The sequence below is a fragment of the Nicotiana tomentosiformis genome, chromosome 9, assembly GCF_000390325.3.
Source record: "Nicotiana tomentosiformis chromosome 9, ASM39032v3, whole genome shotgun sequence".
Lineage (NCBI taxonomy): Eukaryota > Viridiplantae > Streptophyta > Magnoliopsida > Solanales > Solanaceae > Nicotiana > Nicotiana tomentosiformis.
This window is the reverse complement of record NC_090820.1, coordinates 11,964,596-11,972,452: the sequence shown is the minus strand read 5'-3', so window position 1 is coordinate 11,972,452 and position 7,857 is coordinate 11,964,596. Positions and strand designations below refer to the sequence as shown.

At 31.0% G+C, this 7,857-nt stretch overlaps 1 pseudogene; it reads left to right on the top strand.

The window, feature by feature from the left end:
• Positions 1 to 3,526: 3,526 nt before the first annotated feature.
• Positions 3,527 to 5,389, top strand: LOC104108331 (inactive protein RESTRICTED TEV MOVEMENT 1-like; annotated as a pseudogene).
• Positions 5,390 to 7,857: the final 2,468 nt, after the last annotated feature.

Here is a 7,857-nt window from a genome sequence, read left to right as displayed (position 1 = left end):
TCCTGCGTACGCACCTGCGACCCCTGCCCTTGCCAAGCCAATTCCGCTTCTGCGCAACCAAGCTCGCACCTGCGAGCCATTTTTTCGCATGTGCGATTGCATCAGTAGACAACAGCAAGTTTCAATTGTTCTAACTCCAAATTTGATCTGTTAATCATCCTAAACTCACCCGAGGCCCCCAGGACCGCAACCAAATACACCAACAAGTCCTAAAACATCATACAAACTTAGTCGAACCTCTAAATCACATCAAATAACGCTAAAACCAAGAATCATACCCAAATTCAAGCTTAATGAAACTAAGAATTTTCAACTTCTACATTCTATTCCGGAACCTATCAAATCAAGTCCGATTGACCTCAAAGTTTGCACACAAGTCATAAATGACATAACAGACGTATTCTAATTTTCCAAATCGGATTCCGACCTCGATATCAAAAAGCCAACTCCCCGGTCGAACTTCCAAACTTAAAATTCCATTTTAGCCAATTCAAGCCTAATTTAACTACGAACTTCCAACTAATTTTTCGGACACGCTCCTAAGTCCAAAATCATCATACGGATCTATTGAAATCATCAAAACTCTATTCAGGAGTCGTTTAAACATAGTCAACATTCGGTCAACTATTTCAACTTAAGCTTTAAATCTTGGAACTAAGTGTTCCAATTCATTCTGAACCCTCACCGACGAGTCACATAATTATAATTGAACACATGATAAGCAGTAAATGGGGGAACGAGGCTATAATACTCAAAACGACCGGACGGGTCGTTACATTATTAGTTTCTTCAATAACTATAATTCCTTTTATGCGTGGTGTGGATATACATGTTCTTCCTGCACCCAAGATGTGGTGATGTATTTCAAAAGTTATTGACATGTAGTTACTTATGTACATATTCTTTGTTTAGGTACTCAATGAATGAAAGGTAAAAATACACTTATTACTTCAAACAAACTTGTGGCCCTGATTTTTACATGAGTGTCGTTTTGCTTCACAATATGCTCATTTAGGTTTTATATTCTTATGTATGAAAATATTAAGCCTAATTTTTAATGGAGCAAGCTAATGTGATTATCTCGATAGAGAGTTATTGGCAAGTGAGTTAAAAATATGTGCAGTGTGCTGCCAATAGGAATTTATCTTCGTGGCTTTGCGGATATGAGTAATTATTTCGTCCAAGGTCAGACCCATTCATTTTCCTTTTCGGATCAAAAATTTTAATTGTCGTTTACATATGCTTTATTATTTATAAAAAAAAATTCTCTATGCGTAATTATATGCTGCATGTGAAAGCAAGGAATTTGACGAAAAATAAATGGATGATTCCCTTACGCATAAATGGCCGATAATGATAAAATAAAACAGACTTACAATTTTAACCTCCATTGGAGATAATTCATCAATGTTAATAAGATATTTCAGTATCAAATAGCTATCGTTAATTACTGAATAACAATTCTGTCATAAAACATAAACATATCTCTCCAATTCAAAATATTGATCGACTTTTTTTATTATTAAAAATAGACTTCACATTAAATAATAAATTTTAAACAAATATTATATTTATTGGTATGAGGTACACACGCAAAGCGCGTACCCTAAAACTAGTACTATATTAAAAACACGAACACCCTTAGTGAAATTTAATTCGCCTTTTTTACCCTTTAAAAATAGAGTTCTCACTGGACAAAATAGTCATTCTAATTAATTCCCTAATATTTAGAAATAGTCATTTAATTATTGTTTTAATATTTAAAATAGTCATTTAGTATTACTAGAAATCTTTCCTTATTTAAAATATATAAAACTCTTAATATTTAGAACTTTAAACGTAATAAAAGTTTTACCTTATTTAAATTATTTCCTCATTTGAATTAACATACTTTTCATATTGAGATAATATAAATTATATTTTTTGATGGGCGTGGAACTCACTTGAGGGACAAAGAGTAGGTTTATTATTCAAAATTTCAAATCAAAATATCCAAATGCAATTAGTTATGTATTTTATTTTGAATTTAATTTTGATAGAATTAGTTTTGAAATTTTTAAAAAGAATTCCTTAATTTTAAATTTTTGTTGTCATACTTCGTGTGTATTCTGACTCATGATTATATTTAATTATTAATATAACTATGACACTCGGGAAAAATGTCAGTATTAATAGTAAGATTCTCATGATTAAGCCATCGAAATAATAAAAGAGATCATATGTCAGCAAAATTATTCATGAACTAAAAGAGGTAATATCCAATCTGTTAAATTCAAGTACCATCACTAAATATTATCAATGAATAGCTTTTAATTAGTTAACTATAATTCGCTCTTATAATTCAAAATATTAAAATTATATGCAGATAAAAATAGATATTACAAACACTATTATAATAATTTATCTGAATGCACATTACATGAAATATTAATAGAATTTTTATACCTTTTGAGAATTATATTGCATAACGATACCTTCATGTTGGTTAAGATAATAATAATAATAATAATAATAATAATAATAATAATAATAATAATAATAATAATAATAATAATAATAATAATAATAAATATTAATTTTTTACCTTAATTTTTATGACAATCATTTAATTTTTTTCCAAAAACACATGTAGTTGGGTTTAAACAATACCCATCAGATTAAATTGTTCGTATGATAGTTAAACCAAATAATATGGAGTCTTTTTTTTTTAATTGTTCAGTCTGATTTCCAGTAAGGAATAAGATGAAATTATATTATGTATTTGAGCAAATAGAATTTACTCTTTAAAGACATGAAGAATATAATATTGCTACAAGATATATTTGAGTACGAGTTAGCATATTATCTGTCATGTCGAGCAACTAAAGCAAATGCACAATTTATATGTCAAAATCATGATAAGACATTAGAATATTGTTACAAGATATATTTGAGTACAAGTTAGCATATTATCTGTCGTGTTTCCCTTTTATACTTCTCTTAAGAAAATATTAAATACGAGAGATTTTTGATTGTTTTACTCTTATTTATGTCTTAGATATAATCTCTTTTTATTTAATATTTATTCATAATTGAGATATTTGCAGTCTTCGAGAATAATTAATATCAAGGGAAAAATAGAAAAAAATAATTAATTTAATCTTGAATATCTAAAATATCAAATAAAATAATTTGAGAAAACTATTTTTAGAAATTAAGACGGATAATTTGAGACAGGGAAAGTGCATTTTTTTAATTGATTCTTGCTGACCTTGTTTTGCTCCCTTTTTGTCTTAAATTTAAATGGAGTGACAAAGATTCTTACCTTTCCCAAATTCATCTCTCCCGTAAAAGAGAAAACCCTCCCCTGCTGCTCACCGATAACCACTTCATCTTCAGTCCTTCACTGTAACTGTAAGTCTCTCTCTTGTTTATTTTCTGCTGCTATTTCTTTCTCTTTTTGTTTATTTGAAAATTTTGGTATTTGGGTTTCTCTGAAAATCTTAACTTTCTGCAGGTAAATTATAGACTTATAGAATCCTTTTTATTTTCCTTTATTCAATTCAAATTTGATTTTTTCTTCTTGCGATCTTTTATTAATGATTTATTGTGTTAATCTGAAGATTGTTCTCTTGTATCTCTGAAATGATTATATTTGTGTTAGCCTTTTTTTGTTATTTTTGTTTAAATGTTTGCTAGAGCGGTCTTTCATGGTCAAAATAAGCTTTTTGTTGCTTTATGTTTGTTGTTGATGGTGTTCATTTGAAGTTTAATTTTTCAAGCTTTATTCAAATTTCTACTGAATATATGTATGACATCCGAGTTGGATTGACTTGTAGGAAAGTGTTTCTAGTTCTTGTAAATAAGTGTTATCAGAGGCTAAAAGCGCAAAAAAAGCTCTAAGGTTTGTTGGGGCTTTAAGCGCAAAGCGCAAATAAAGCGTGGACTTTAATAAAGAAAGGCACAAATGGAGAAAAGCTATAAATATGTATGTGTAGTCCAAGACTAATATCTATAAGTATGAATACCAATTATATGGACAAAGAAATTGAAGAAAATTTACGATAAAGTGAAATAACAACTGATTAGTGCCGCGTCTTCCGAATTACGCTCGTTAGCAAGGAAAAGTATGCCTTAGAGCGTTGATGACAACACTGAAGCGTCCGTTAAGCGAGGCGAAACGCTCAACATATTTTGAGTCTCGTTTCATGGCTTAAGCGCGCTTTAAGCGCGCCTTTGATGTAAATTGAAATGGATAACCCGACCTGACAAGACGAATAGTTTGAACCGAAGCTCAAAATTGATCAAATCAACAAAATGTTTTCCCTATTTGGACCATGTAATAGCTAGTACATGTCTACGTTTAAAACAGTGTGACAGTCCGAATATCCAAATCCTAAATTCATATCTCATTCTAATTCTTAGTTGCATTTAGTCCTAATTAAGAACTATCATATGGAGCAATGTGAATGGAAACTTTAGCTCTATATCCCTGGAATTCTAGATGCCTATGATTCAATTAGTACCCTAGGGTAACTACCATTTTGAAATGTAAGACTATTTGGGAACTTAGTTTTTACACGGTCAGTGTAATCTGACTAGCTATAGCAACTTATATCATGTTTGATATGAAATGTTGTCTGTTATTGTAGGTCAACTTAATCTAACCTGATATATCGTATAAAAGTTTTTTAACTTTGAAGCAGTGCGTACAGAACATAAACTAAAAAATAAATTAAATTAGCTTTAAACTTCTCTTTAAGCTCCCTCCTGCACTTTTAAACCTTTCCGATTGGTGTCCGAGTCTAATTAATACGACTCAAAAACTTTTAGAAGTTTGAATTAACTTCTTTATCTGTTTGACTTGATCTTTCAATTACGACTACTCAGAAAGAAGAGAGAATATGGATATGATCAAAGTTGGCCCAGTGGGCGGACAAGCTGGATCATTTTGGGATGAAAAGGGACGAGACCAAGTTGCTGGGATTTTTGTTTCCTACAGCAAAGACGCAGTTGAGTCACTTCAGTTCCTATTCTATGAGAGTGGAAACATAGTTCTGTCAAACAAACATGGTGTTTTTTATCAGAGTCAAAACTTCTATGCAGTTGTCTTTGATTATCTATCAGTTTCTTACTTCGATAAGCGGTTATCACGGAAAACTGAGCCAGTACGAACCTAGAGTTTTGAAATCTATAAAATTTAGCACCAATAAGGGTTCTTATGGACCATTTGGGTGTACCCGGCCTTCAACTGATGCCAGGGACTTCAACTTTCAGATGGAAAACCGTCGTCTTTTTGGTGGTTTTCATGGCAGCGAGAATGGCTCTGGCGTTGAGAGTATTGGGATCTATGTGAAGCCCATCATATCCTCCATGATCAACTTGAGTATCCACGAGTGAAGGTTGAAAAGGAAGAAGATTAACTCATGATATAAACTCATCTTCTTGTTATTAATTTCCAACTGATATAGTTTTGGTGTTCATTGACCTAGAGAAAGTCTAGGACAAAATCCCAAGGGAGATCTTATGGGGATGTTTGAAAGTTAGAAGTGCCCAATATATATGATGGAAGTGAGGATTGTGGGGCAGACTTGGAACACGTTCTACTGTCTTATTTTACTCTACTTATTTGGTTTTACTTTTGCACAATCGATCTACTGATTGGTGCATAGTTATTATGTAAAGATTAACTTCTAAGTTTTTTATTAAAATAAGTTAAGATGGTAAAGCCCCGTCCACTATGATAGTGAGGTATCAATTTTGATTGCCAAAATTTCATCTTCATGTTTCGAGAAGAACTGTCTTCAAGATCGTTTAATTTAGTCAAACTGGTTTTTATAGCATTTTAACAGTTTTTGGCCAAAGTAATCTCTAAAGAAGGTTTAACTTTGTCCTCTGAGCATTATTTGTCAAATAACAGAAACCACCCAAAAACACTGTTAAAAGTTAAAACTAACACAGAACTTGCACATAAACGACAGAGTATTTGCAGTTGTTTTATAGATTGTGGATTAATAGCTGGCAATGCACATTTAAGCCCTTTGTTTTAGATATCAAATTCTATGAGAGACCTCTCCCATATTTAGTTTGAGCTGTTTATATATATATATATATATATATATATATATATAAAATCTTTTTTTAAAATCCTGACATAATGTTTTATTCCATTTTCGAATTTCTAAAATGGCTAAATTTGTGTAAACCTGTGAAAGAAAAATGTTCTAATAGCATCTATATATTCCTAGATTCCCAATCTTAGCTTTCACTCCTAAGATATTCCTTTTTTTGGAGCATAAGGATTGAAAATCTTTAAAATAAGCTTTTAATATTCTGTAGATGCTTCCTCCTGCAGTCTTGGGGGTACATATAATGATATTAATTAATCAAAAGAAGAATTTAAGATACGGAAAAAGGTTAACAATGCACCTAAACTATTGGAAAAGGTTTAAAAATACCTTTCATCCATCTATTGGGCTAAAAATACCCCTCTAATCACCTTTTTGGTTCATTTATGCCCTTTGACCGTTAGACCAATGCTGAATTACAAATAATAATTATTTAAATTCCATGTGGCAACTTCTTATTGGCCAAAATTAAAACATCTAACCCATTAGAAAGACTCACCCATATCTATCAGTTTTTCGTACTAACCAACCTGAACAAAAAGTTCAACTAAAAAAAAGAGGCGCCACTTATATCAAACTCCATGGAACAAAAATTCCCTGGAAGTTGCAGCGAACATATAGATGTAAATTTACTACGTGGTTTTCTTTTTCTTATAGCATGCAGTTTAATTTACATGATAGACACAAATTTATATGATGTAAATTTACTACGTGTTTTTTTTTTTCTTCTTATAGCATGCAATTCAATTTACATGTAGACACAAATTGCATTATATTCAAGATGAGTTTAGTTTAATCATTTTCACATAACAGAAAGATCTTAAAGTGATTGTATGGAAGATATCATAAATCGTTGGACTACCCCTAGTTTTCTGTCCCACATTATTGTCAAGAAAATCATTGGCTCATTCATGCTAGACTTTCCTTGTTTGTTTAATTTGTTCATGAACCTTTATTCAATGATAATGCTAAACATGAGATTAATCATGAAAATGAACACATGTAAATCCATGGGTTAGATGGAAGTGGGGCGTCATTTTTTTATTTGAACTTTTTATTCGGGTCAGGTTAGTGTTTGGGGCGTGTAAGTCCGAAAAATGGGTAGATATGGATATGTCTTTCTAATAGGTTAGATATTTTGATTTCGACCAATAAGAAGTTATCAGGTGAAATTTAAGTAATTATATTTTAAATTCATCATTGACCTAACGGTCAAAGGGCATAAGTCAACCAAAAAGGTGGATGGAGGGGTATTTTTAGCCCAATAGGTAAATGAACGGTATTTTTAGACTTTTTTGAATAGTTCAGGGACATTTTTGACCGTTTAATATAATGAAAACTGAAATTCATTGAACTTCCAAAATTAAATTGAAAGAGAAACTAAGCGTCAGACTACTCCTATTGAGAGACAGAAGAACAAAAGTCCTAGCGTGTGACAAATGAAAAGGCTCTGAGTGTTAATTAATACGACTCAAAAACTTCTTAATCAGGAGTTGAAACTCTTTTATATATATACTACTAGTATCTATGAACGTGCGTTACACGTTAATAATGATATGTAATGCTTTAACCATTTAAATCATCTGAAAGTTGGAAAATATTATTACATTAACATGATATGTGAATTTAAAATAAAAAGACATCATCAAAACTTATTCAACTGATCAACTTAGTCATGTTAGTTAGATAATTATGTATTATAGTTTAAAAATATTTAATTTGATGGCATCTTACCGAACACTTTTTTTGT